At 39.5% G+C, this 13,112-nt stretch overlaps 1 protein-coding gene across 2 annotated transcripts in view; it reads left to right on the forward strand.

Annotated features, from left to right (window-relative positions):
- Window positions 1–13,112, forward strand: part of adamts17 (ADAM metallopeptidase with thrombospondin type 1 motif, 17) — a 188,465-nt gene that overhangs the window by 26,085 nt on the left and 149,268 nt on the right. The gene's annotated exons all lie outside the window — the stretch shown is intronic.

Genomic DNA, 13,112 nt, shown 5'->3' on the forward strand with positions numbered 1-13,112 from the left:
TGTAAACTTCCTCACCTGCTTAAATTCAATCCATGCAGCATTTTGTGCAGTTTTCAAACATTCTTTTTGGAAAATAGCAGGAAGATTAACCAGTCAGTTTTGGTGACTTTTATTTTGTTTCTGCTGTGTTTAAATGAAGTGTGTCTTAGAATAACCAATAAAGTAAAATAACTGTTTTTTTCCAATAGAGTCTGTTAACTCTGAAGAAAGTGATATAACGTCTGTTTCTTTTCACATCTAACTTGGTAAATAAAAGGAGAAATCTGTAATATATTTACTGTATTAAATCACAAAATGACCACGATATGTTAGCAGAGATCAAGGAAACATGTTAGGCTGAAATACTCAATCAATACTGACATCAGTGCCGCAGCCTCCTTTGAAATTTCTATTAGGACCAGAATAACTGTTTTTCTTTCTGTTTCACATTAATTAGAGCTCAAATTAATGCCGAATGTTCGCTGAATGAGTTAGTGTCTGTTTATGAGTGAAATCTTTAATAATCTTTTAGAGGCTGTAGATGTTTATAACACTTAAATTGAGCAAAATGTGAATGGAGTTTGGCAGGGAGTGAGACAGGCAGCCACTGAACTCAAAGCCCAGAGTGTATTCAGAGCAGTTGGCTTCTGTTTTCAGGATAACTGACTGAACTTTACATTGACAGACAACTGACAGTGGTAAACAGCTGTTCAACTTACAGTAGAGGACTCACTGTCTTATTTACGAGGTTGCATGTGACCTGTGCTCCTGCGGTGCTCCTGCGGTGCTCCTGCGGTGCTCCTGCAGCCTGCATGAGCTTCCCCGAGTCTGAGGAGGAGCGGGTGGGCAGAAACAACTCACTTAAACTATGGATTATATATTAAATAAGATTTCTATCCACTTAATAGACAGTTTATGGTTCCAACTGGCTACTTAGACCGCTGTGCTCATGCACAATGGCTACAAATTGCTCCTTTAGGGGTTTATTTAAAGCACACTCTGGAACAATGGAAAGTCATGGAAAAATGACTAACCAAGATGGTTTTGTTGAGATTGAACAAAGTGTGGTGTGATGAGTTAACAAGGCAATTAAGTAAGTTTTACTGGGGTAAAAGAGAGAAACATGAATTCAGAGGGCACATGCCTGGGCCCACAAACTCTCTGCACAAATATACTGGCAATTAGCGGTTGTTTAGCCAATTGTTGGTTGGTTGGCTGGCTGGAAAATTTTCACATATTGCCCAACCCCAACAAAGAATTGGCAAGTGGGTCTCAGAGGGCAAAGAAATATGTGTGAAGACAGAGCCAAAGAAGTTCATGGTAATTGGTCAGCTCATGTCATAGCAGGCTTCATCATCCAGAATCCTCGCCATCAAGTTTTCTCAAACGTTGTGGTCCGTTTTTCGAAACGGTTATAACTTTCTCAGAACTGCAAGTGTAATTGTCAAAACTGTTTCGTGGAACATCACAACCTCATGGCATTTTTGCAAAATGTAGCAACTCACTCAAAACATTTGATTCATCTTTCAAAACCTCATTTTTGTGTCAGTAAGCTGGCCAGTGCCACTAAACTGAAAAGTTGTTCTGCCATCGTGTGAGCTGTACCACTCAAAATGTTTAGCTGTTTTATACAGCATGACAATTGATCCTGCAAATGCTTCTAATATACAAATCTTTTTGTTGACACTGTTTGCTTCCCATATTATGCAAGAATGTCAGTTTTGTCTCACTGAATGCTGTCATGTATCGCACTGAGCTTTAGATTCAGATTTAAACAGTTGATAAAAGTTTTCTGGTAAAAGTCAGTAATGTACAATAATGTAGTACACAGGAGAAGTAAGTATACAGTAAACTCCCCCTAATTGATTGATACAGTTGATCTGAAAATAGATGAATAAACTCCCAGCCTCATTTCAAAGAGGTGTTCAGCTGAGTTTATGTGTGTTTACACATGTATGTCTCATAGATTTACAAAACTGAATGCATCATTTTGCATGTGATGGCTCAAACGATGAAAGAATGTTTAGACGTTGTGTGACAGTTTGACAGTTTCACTAAGAAGACACTCATCAGTTTTGATCAGCGAGCCGTATGCAAGCGGTTATTGTGCAAATTTGTTGACAACTGTACCGGCTCTTTTGAACACTCGCTAAAACGTGGGAAAATTGCTTGAATTAATGAGAAATTCCAAACTGTTGTGAACAACATGCTAGCTGTTCAGAGATTTGAACTTAATGTTTTGAAAAATGTAACTCTCACTGGAGAATTGAGCCACAGCGATGAGAAAACTGTAGAATAGTAGAGTTTTATTTCAACTATGATCTCATTTTCATAGTTTTGGCCATCATTCCCTCCCCAACTAGTGTTTTCTCATTAACTTAAGATAATTATACAACAAGTTAATTACACTTTAAATTTCTAGTATTTACCCTCAGAACAATAATGAACAAATAAACATGAGTTCTTCTAATTTGAAGTCTTCTGACTTGAAATGATGAGTTGAATAAATGCACTATGCTGAGCTCAGGCAACTCATTACATTAAATTTCTACAGAATCATGTTCTGCATATTAGCAGACTTCCCAGCATGCTTTGCCTGACACCCTTCTTTCTTATAGCTTGATGAAAGCATATAACTTAAGCTTAATTTAACTTAATTTTAAGTCAACCCCATACACTAATACAGGTTTTAAACATTTTTACAGTGTATGGGAGACCAGTCCATTACAGTAAATGGTTCATTGTGATGGATGATTTGATGATGCATTTGGTAACTTTACTGGTTCTGGTGGTTCCAGAGAACTGGTTGAGGGAACACAGGGTGTAAAAGGAAATACAAATGTTTGTATTCTATCTTTGTAAGGTTTAGATGTTAAGTAAATATTAATTCATTCATGTGGTTGTGATTATAATATATATATAATTATAATATAAGGCAGCTAGCTGCTTTGATTGCAAGTTTGGTGTTGGTGTCTCATGATGTCTGTGTGGAAGACAACAGGCCTGGTGCTTTACATTTTATCTGTGAATACATAAAGCCATTGCTGGTAAATGGGATGCTTCCAAGTAAGTAGCAAAGATTTTTGGAAAACTATAGTCTGATGAGTCAAGAACACAAGCAGTCAGGTGATCAGACTGGTCGGAAACAAACCTCCATGTTAGACAAATGTATCTGGAAGAGAGAACAAAGGGGAACTGTAAAAGCATCACCAAGGCTATCTGTTGTAAATATCTGTCTCAGTTTGTGACCCACTTCCTGCTTCAACTCTGACCTACTGTACTTCATGTAAGCGATATTTATATACTTTTTCATGACCCGTCTGATTGGCTTGAGCGTGAAACATTCCAAACATAGCGACCAGACACAGCAGTCAGTGTCTTCTAAACACCATGCTTACATGTTAGATAAAGTCATTAGTGCTTTTATGACCCAGAATGTGATGTATTATGTGATGATTATTCTCGTAATATTTAAAAAAAAAATTAACTGGGTTAACACCGATTTTTTTTTTTTTTTTTGACAAATCATGTCAAAAATGACAAGAGTCATGAGAATCATTCAAGGGTGATATACATGTTGATAAAAAAACAAGTTCAGTGCATTATTTGCATTTATTTTTGGACAAATCTTGTCAAAAAATAACCAAAGCTTGAGTGACTGTCTGTAAGTCATGTTACATTACTGTAGTTGTGTACATATGTTTTTTTCCAGCTCAGGTGCACTCATTTGTAGGGCTGCAATGATAACCACATTACCGTATGATTGCATTACTGCATTACCACAATACTGCACTCATGTGATGCCCACTGCGGGGTTCAGCTTATTACTGTCATCACCGAAAATTTTATTTTGAAAGGTCAATCTCATGTTGAGATCAGCACGTGGACCTCAGAATACATCTATGGATCAGTACTGTCACAGCCTCTGACTGCTCGACAAACTCAACCCAAAGCACCGTGGGATTGCTAGTGGACGGTTAACAACATGCAACAACAAGACATTCATTATTGGATTTATCATTATATATTAATTTTACTACATTTTTAAAAAAGAAGCCACAGTTCGAGGATGGATGATAAAGTCTAGAGCCTGGAACTGGAGTGTTTTAAAGGTACAATGAGACTTTTCTTGGTGTTGAGATACTGCAGTGTTTATTTAACTGATGCACTGTAACCTGTACTGTACATTTACTGCCAGATTGACAATTTAATGCTAATTTTTTTCTCTTCTATGAGCACCACTCAGCCTGCTGCTCACTTTCAGTCACTTCCATGTTACACACACATTACGTGCTGCCTTATCCCTTAACGGAGTTGTGCTACATTTATGACAGTATGCTTGAATGAAGTCCAATAAAACATATTCATTTAGGCAGTTGCAGTATAACCCCATCCTATGGGAATATGTTGCTTTGTCACTGCAGTAAGAAAAAATGCATCCTGTCACAGCCCTCACATGTAGTTTGACCTCCAAGTAAATTGGTTCACATCATTGGGACGGACTGTTGGTTTGTTTCCAACTTGTCAAATTGTCTGACAGACATGCTCATGTTGAACTATTGAACAACTGTTCTGCTCTTGCATGTTGGCGATTAAATTTAAAGAGATAGTTCACTCCAGAATCAAAATTACTTCTTTTTTTCCTCCCCTTGGCCTGTAGTGCTGTTTATCCATCTAGATATGTTTGGTGTGAGTTGCAGAGTTTTGGAGATATCAGCTGTAGAGCTGTCTGCCCTCTCTCCAGTATAATGGGACTGAATGGCACTCAAATACATTTGAAAAATTCAAAAGCAGTATCCGTTTCCAAAAACCATGTCCTGGTTACTCAAGATGATCCACACACCTTGTTGTGATCAGTTTCATGTAGGAACTGCTTTTCTCTCTAGGAGAAAGAAAGTAGTTTCTGTACATTGAACTGCAGAAAGAAAGTAGTCCCCATTTAGTCCCATTATACTGGAGAGAAGGCAGACATCTCTGTGGCTGGTACCTCCAGAACTCTGCAACTGACACCAAAAGATCTAGATGGATAAATAGCACTACAGGCCAGAGGAAAAATATGTGTTTTTGATATTGGAGTGAAGCGTCCCTTTAGCTTTAAAAGAACACATTTTTCTCACTCGTTACACCTGAAAATGGTTTTCACACTTTTACAAAAAGCACTTTGCTGATACAAGTTGGATTTTTATGCTGAACTCTCTTTGGCAGAGAAATGGCTTCATACTGGTCAAATTACCGTTGATGGGATTGGTATGATTTTTCGGAATCTGGTGAATGTTCCCTGCGCTCACCTCAAAAACCCCGAAACATCCTCCAAACGCCTGCAGTGATGCTCTCGCAGCGAGCTGTGTGAATGAACCTCTCCGCCCTCCCGTCTGAAATGGGCCAGTTGAACATCCCAGGAAAGCAGCGCTAATAAATCATCAGTTTCAGAGCAACATTTACTGCTATCTGATATGCTTTGATGTTCATTCAGCTCCAGTGTGTTGTAAGAGCGGCTGTGTGGAATGCAGATGTTTCCTTATTTAATGTGTATCTCCTCTCTGCAAAGTTCTTGTTGGAACCTGCTGAGCCCCTCGCTGTTAACGCTATCAAACACAGAGAAAACTCTCCCTGCTCGTTTACATTAATAATGTGCATATTTTCCTAACCCTCAGCGTCTCTTTGCCAAGATTATAGATTTTAGTAGTGAGAGGAATTCGCAGCGAGGAGTTTTTTTTTTTTTTTTTTTAAAGCGGAGCATGAATATGGCAGCTTTGTAGCGTGGAACACACCTGAACACAGGATCCAGTCAAAAGCACTAATGACCGGCTTGGGAAGTCATGGAAAAGTTTAAATAGTTGCAGATTGGAGTTATAGTTGTCCAAACATTTCTCTGAGCGCTGAGCTGTTCTGGAGGCAGAATCAATGAGTGAAGCCAAAGAACCACGTCACACAGCCACAAGCCTAAGTGTAAAGGTTGCTGCAGCTCTTCTTGCCTTTCTAATTTCTCAGTAGATATCTTTAAGTTTTACAGACTTTTCTCTGAGGCATTTTGGAGACAGAAATAATCATTTTGATCCAACCAAAAAAACAAACTAAATGTGAAGTTAGCTATCAGATTAAATAGATATCCTGTCTTGATGAGGAAAATGGAGTAAATGCAGCAGAACGGTGTGATTGGACCTCAGTCAGGTGTAAATTAATTCCGTACAATGCGAGCCAGAGGTGGGACCGAGTCACTGCTTTAAGTCACAAATAAGACTCAAGCTTTTGCACTCAAGTCCTGATTCAAGACTGACAAGTAGTAGTTAAAAGTCCGAAGTCCCAAACTTTGAGTTTTGAGTTCTAAAGAAGTGATAATGCGTTCTTCACTTAGCCTCGACTTGTAGTTCTTTCTGCAACTTTAAATGTTGAATGAAGTTGGAAGTTGTTGCGACAAAAATGACATAAGACACAACATAACAAGATAAAAATAACACAACAAGACAAAAGCTATGTCAAAAACAAAATAAGATGACAATTATTTAAAAGACGTAAAAAGATGTAACAAGATGAAAATGACTTAAAAGAGGTAAAATGACAAAAGCATGTAACAAAACCTAACTGCTTCACTTCCATGTAGGAATATGACACAGGACATATGAGTCACAAGAAACATGTGGCTGAAAAACAGACGTACTGATGTATTGATGCATTCCTACCGAAGCACAAAGATGATTGATTGATTGATAGATTGATCAGATAGATGAGGCAACAGCAGCTGAAATAGCTAGTGTTATCCCTACAGTGCAGCACTTCCAGTCACACAGGTTTATACTCGTATTCACTGTGTTAACTGAGCGTGGGAGTCGGGAAAATTACATTCAAATAAAATGTATTTGTTCAGTGTTTCACAGTCTAAATGCCTAACCTATAACCTGCAGTCTATTGTGTGCTTTTGAATAAACTAGAGGGCAAAGCAGAGAGATGTTTTTGTAGGCTAAAGGGGCAGAATGATAATGTTTGTATTGTAAAGTTAGATAGATATATCAAAATTTTAGACTCAGCATTGGTAGTGTATTGCACACAAAAATACTGGTTTGTTGGGATCAGGTCACCGTGGAGTCATCCGATGTCATTTTCTAGATAGATATCCAGCTGGAGATCACATGTTAGTACCAGGTGGAGATCGCTCATTACGAAGACAAGCACTCAGGTTGTAAAATACATTATGTAGTAACAGTTACTCGGTTAGCGAGTTAATCTAATTAACTGATACTTTAATTTTTAAAACACACACTAGCTTGAGGACAGTATGCATGTAATACAACCCACTGAGTGGTATAACAAATTCTATGACTAGGTGCAACACAGGGAAAATAGTAAAGTTGACACAGTAGAAATGCAATAAAAAAAGGCATTGACATGAAGAGTGAGTGCTGATGGAGCTGCAGCACCACCTGAAACCAGGTAAAAGAAAAAAATATTGTTGACATGATATAAAAACTTTTTACGATCATGAATCGTAATGTTACCCTACACTTCTGTGGTGTGTGATTTTTTTTTTTTTTTACTCGTGTCTATGTGTGTACTTTTAAATACTTAATTACTCCATGCTGGTTAATCATGAGAGAGGAGAGAAAGGCAGCAGAGAGGAGGGAGGGAGGAAGGGAGGAGGGGGAGAGTGTGTGAAGTGTTGACGTGATATAAAACCTTTTCTTGATCATGAATTTTGACTTTATAGTGACAGACAGACGCTCGTCTCCTTCATGAAACATCTGTCACTGCGCTGCATTATTGTAAACCACGATGAACTGAACTGTCCAGACGCTGTCGCTCGTGTTGCTCGTCTTCTCAGTGTTTGTTGGTGTTCCAGTTTGCTGTTCGCTGTAGTGTAAAACGTGAATTTGACGCAAAATATCCTGACTGCCTCAGTACAAAAACCTGAATAACACACACCGTTTAGTCATTATATAGACTGACCTGGAAAAAGGTGAGGTGATTTTTTTTCTCTTAGGGTACAATTGTTAATAATAATAACAATGAACAAAAACAGATACATATAGCAAACTTTCCATAAAATACTGCTGGTTCTGTGGTGTTGGCATTTCAAATCTGAAGCCTGCAGTGCACCAAGAGGCATCAACGCGTGATGCGTGTCAAATTAGGCTCATCGTTTATTGCTTTTAGTGCTTTTGGGCTTTTAGTCTGGGCCTAAAGGGGCCCTAAGGATGCTCTAAGCTCTGGGCTAAATGCAGTGTGAAAAGTCCTCTTTCATGGTGCCAAAGCTCCATCAGGTCTCTTTTGTGGGTCCAAAGTCCACTGGAAGTTCAGGAAGCAGAGTATGATCTTATAGCAGTCTGTTCTTCAGCAGACACATTTCCCATATAAATTTCCATTTTTTTTCCTGTAGTATCAAGTACCTGCACTGTACTGGTTTAAATGACTGCAGTATCTGTTCTCTCTGATTAATTTATAGTAGTATAAAGAAACTCCTGTTTCAGACTTTGAACAGTCTCACAAGAAAAGTTTTTTTCTGCTGTATGTCTTTACAAAGACAACATGAGAGCCTCTGCTGATGTGTCTGGTCGACACTGTCACACCAGCTGGGATGGCAGCAGGATTACTGGGGGTAACTGAGTGAGGAGCAGGCAGGCTGTTCTGCTAAAGAGCTTTTGTGAACTTACCCTGGCTAGAGGAGAAATGACAAATCGCTGTCTGTGAAGCTGGACAGCTTGTCTGCCGGTGTGTCTCTGTGCTCAGTGGAGGTTTGGAGGTGAGTTTGACAGTGACTGGGCTGTGCCCGATCTGCTGTTATCATTGTGTTCACTCGCAGACAATTAAAACCTCTCTCAGACGCTCTCCACAGTTCCCCTGTGCACAGTCATTAACCAGAGCAGCTAGGCCTTGAGAACCAAGCTGCACCCCCAAAGTTACATAACACCAGCCCAGCTAAAGACCACCAGCACTTTTGACAACCTGTATAAATAAATTCTTTCCATATGTTCATAACTGGGGCATACACAATAACTGAAACCTCCTCTTTAGAAGGAAAGAAGAAAACCCTGCGAGCAGAGCAGAGCTGTGTGTGCTGAGCTGCTGCTCTTCTCTTCGTTAGTTTGTTTTCAGCCATCAAGCAGAGGCTGAGCAGGCTTTTCAAATGTTTTCTTCACACACACACTCCCAAATAACTTCACAGTGTGCACTCTTAGAAATTAAGGTGCTAAGTAGAAACATAAACGGTTCATTGGCAAACTTTTTTTGGTTCCTGGCTCATTATGGTTTTTTTTTTTATGAAGGTTCCACTTGGAACCCCTTCAGCGAGTCTACCTAGAACCCAACATATACCCAGAACCATCTGTGTAAGGTTTCATGTAGGACTCCTTATGAGAGGTTCTAAAAGAGAACATTTCTATGGTGCAATGGCTCCACCCAGAACCCTTTCTGGGAGTTTTGTCAAGGATCTTTTCACCTTCTAAGGACGCTAAGAAGAGACCCTCAGGGGAATCTACCAAGAACCTTTTAATACTCCAAAGGTTTCATCTAGAACACACCCAATGCTTTTATATTATGGTGCAAACAATCTTTGATGAAAGAGTTCTTCAAGGGCAAACAATCCTTGTAGAACTCTTTCTTTGAAAGAGGGTTCTTCGGATGAAAAGGGTTGTTAATACCCTCACCCCACCCCCACCCATTCAAAAATAGAGGGGGGCTGTGTATATCTGCATAAAAACCAGAATGCCATGATTTGAAAATAGTATTTGACTTGTATTAAATTGAATATACAGAAACAAGATATTCAGTGTTCATTCTGAATTTGATGCCTGTAACACCTTTTCAAAAGTTTGGACAGGAGCAACAAAAGACTGCTGTAGAATGCTCCAAAAACACCTGTGTAACATTCCACAGGTAAACAGGTTCATTAGTAACAGGTGACAGGATCGTGATTAGGTATTAAAGCAGCATTATCGAAAGGCTCAGTCGTTCACAAGCAAGGGTGGAGTAATTTTCATCACTTTATAGTCCGCTGGTTTAAGAAAGTTTGTCACAGAGTTGCAAATAATTTAGGTATTTCACCATCTAAAATCCATAATATTATTTTAAGATTTAGAGAATCTGCAGAAATCTCTGTGCGAAAGGGACAAGGTCTTATGTCCAGAGAGAGTGAATATCTGTGACCTTCGACCCCTCAGGCATTAGAATCATGAGTCCACATTTCAGATTGTTTTCACAAATCATGGACGTCGTGTCCTCTGGGCTAAAGAGGAAAAGGACCATCCAGATTGTTACCAGAGCTAACTTCAAAAGACAGCAGCTGTGATGGTATGGGGGTGTGTTAGTGCCCATGGCATCATGGGTAACTGTCACATCTGTGAAGGCCCCATTAATGCTGAAAGATACATTTGGATTTGGAGCAACATATGCTGCCATCCAGTCTTTTTCAGAGATGTCCCTGCTTATTTCAGCAGCACAATGCCAAGACACACTGTACACTTGTTCCAGCAGTGTGTCTTCGTAGTAAAAGAGTTCGACTGACCTGCCTGCAGTCCAGACCTGTCTCTTATTGAAAATGTGTGGAGCATTATGAAGCACAAAATATGACAACAGAGACCCTGGACTGTTGAGCAGCTGAAGTTGTATATCACGCAAGAATGAGAAAGAGTTTCACTTTCAAACACTGACTGACAGTCAAAAGAAAAGGTGATGTATCACAGTGGTGATCCATGACCCCCTCTCAACTTTTTTTGGAACATGTTGCAGGCATCAACTTCAGAATGGGTGTATATTTACTTAAAACAATAAAGTTAATCAGTTTGAACATTAAATATCTTGTGCTGAATTCAATTGAAAAACATTTGCAAATCATTGTCTTACATAATATCCCAACTCTTTTGGAACTGGAGTTGTAGAACATCAAAGAACACTTGATGAACCCTTTCTTCAAAAAATGGTTCTTCAGAATCAAATGATTCTGGTAGAACCCCAGCCCTTCAGGAAGAATCCTTAACTCTGAGAGTGTCCACTCCCATTCTGCCCTATGGGAAGATGTCTGCTGATGTTGACTGACTTGTGGAACGTTCTGCAGCCTCTAATTGACATAATTTCAAGTGAATGAAATCATAGTGGAGTTAAACTATTCCTTATTCTTCCAGTGAACTTCTTGGAAGCCCTTCAAGGATATCTGACATTCCCGTCTGCGTGCTTGGGTGGCCCCCAGACCCAACTTTGAGAGTGTTTAATGGGAGGTTGGGGTCTCCAGCTCTACAGACACCGAGGTGGTTAGATGATTTGACTAAATGTATGTATATATGTATGCTCCTGCTGTCCGTGAGGTTCGATGGATGGAGGGAGGTGCCAGATTATAAATTCTTTCCTTTGCATTCATGTCTGCCTGGACTCAGTCCTCACCTCTCCTCTCCTCTCTCCTCTCTCCTCTCTCCTCTCCTCTCCTCTCCTCTCCTCTCCTCTCCTCTCCTCTCCTCTCCTCCCTTTTCACCAAAGCTTCCATTTCCTCCCCCAAACCACATGGTCTCTGGAGAGAGATGCAAAATGAGGCAGACTTTATATCCATTAAGAATCAGCTCCACTTCCAGAGGAATTCACAACATGACTGTGTGTGTGCATGTGTGTGTGTGTGTGTGTGTGTGTGTGTGTGTGTCTTTCGCCCATGCATTCTTTGTACAGCAGTGGTTCAGTCTGCTTGGATGGAGGTAACTGTGTCATATTGCATAAGAGCCTGGGGGGAGGATGAAGAGTGACTGAGCAGTTTGTGTGCTTTACCTGTAGGACTCACATTTTGGTTATTCATAAATATGTTTTAATCACATACAATTAAATAAGGAAAGTGATTAAAAAAAACACTTTCGGTCTAACATCAAGAGAATGGATTTAATACTTCAACAATCAGCTTAGAAAGTGGAAAGAAGTGCATTTAACACATTTGTTAGAGCTCAAGGACACACACAATGTGTTTTGGTGAGGAACACTGAATGTAAATAGAGCTTTAGTTTGTTTACAACAAAACCCCACGGGGCAGCTTGAACCCTTTTAAACCCTCAGCTGTTTTTGCTCAGTTTTCACTCCCTTTAATTAAAGTCTTACGACAGAGTGGCTGTATGTCTTAGCAAAGCGTGTAATATTTCAATCTTCAGGACGAGTTATGAGGCACAAAAATACCATCAATCTGTAGTTTGATACATGTTCTAGGGCATGGTAACACATTATTTGAAGGAGCGTTCATAAGAGTGACATGACATGACACCTGCAATGACATGAAGGAACCTTTATAAATGTGTGTGACAGTTGTCATTAAGCATGGTTCGGTCAGTTATGTAATTTTGAGTATAAAGTTGACATTGCTATACTGACCAGGCGTAGCCAGGAGGGGATCATGTAATCACTTCTGTGTGTGATCAACAGACCTGCATCTTGTCCGGAGTGGATCTCAGAGTACTGGACCGATCAGCCTAATTTTTTTGGTGCACATTCATGACTGTCTGCTGAAGGACCTCTGTCTGTGATTCTGTGATTCAGAATTTTGGAAAACCTAAAACCTTTTTTTATGACTTTTATATGTGTTTATGGCTTCAAACGTCATGCAGGACTTTCTTCAAACTTTCTTGACCACTTGGACTCAGAGATGAACTGATTCTCATTTGGTGGTCAAAGGTCACGGTCACTGTGACCTCGCTAAACATATTTTTGGCTAACTCAAGAATTAATATGCTTATCATGACAAAATTACAAAATATCTAATAGGATAAAATGATCCTGCCTTCCTCTGTGAAAGTAGCCTTTAAGTGAATATAGCATATTTCTCACTGGAAATTACTCAATGGCATCATACATGTATAGTAAGAACTTATGTTTTTGCCAAAAAATACACTTAATACCTTTAATTAAACTCCTTCAAAGTTACAGGTCAATATTGTGGTCAGTTCCACATTAAAGGTCTTCACTACAGACATATGAGTCTGGACAGACATGGATGTAAACTGTAACTTGACTTGACGTCTCACTCTTCTTAACTGGCCACTAGGGACTGCAAGTGATCAACAACTGCTTGTTTTAGTTTGGAACAACGTATGTGGAGGTCACGTTAATGTTGCCAGAACTTTGCAAATCTCCGCTGGTTGCATCTGGCACTTGTGATGGCATTGCAGTAGGTGCTTCAC

This window comes from Lutjanus erythropterus, chromosome 1 (assembly GCF_056507025.1).
Source record: "Lutjanus erythropterus isolate fLutEry1 chromosome 1, fLutEry1.hap2, whole genome shotgun sequence".
Taxonomy (NCBI): domain Eukaryota; kingdom Metazoa; phylum Chordata; class Actinopteri; order Lutjaniformes; family Lutjanidae; genus Lutjanus; species Lutjanus erythropterus.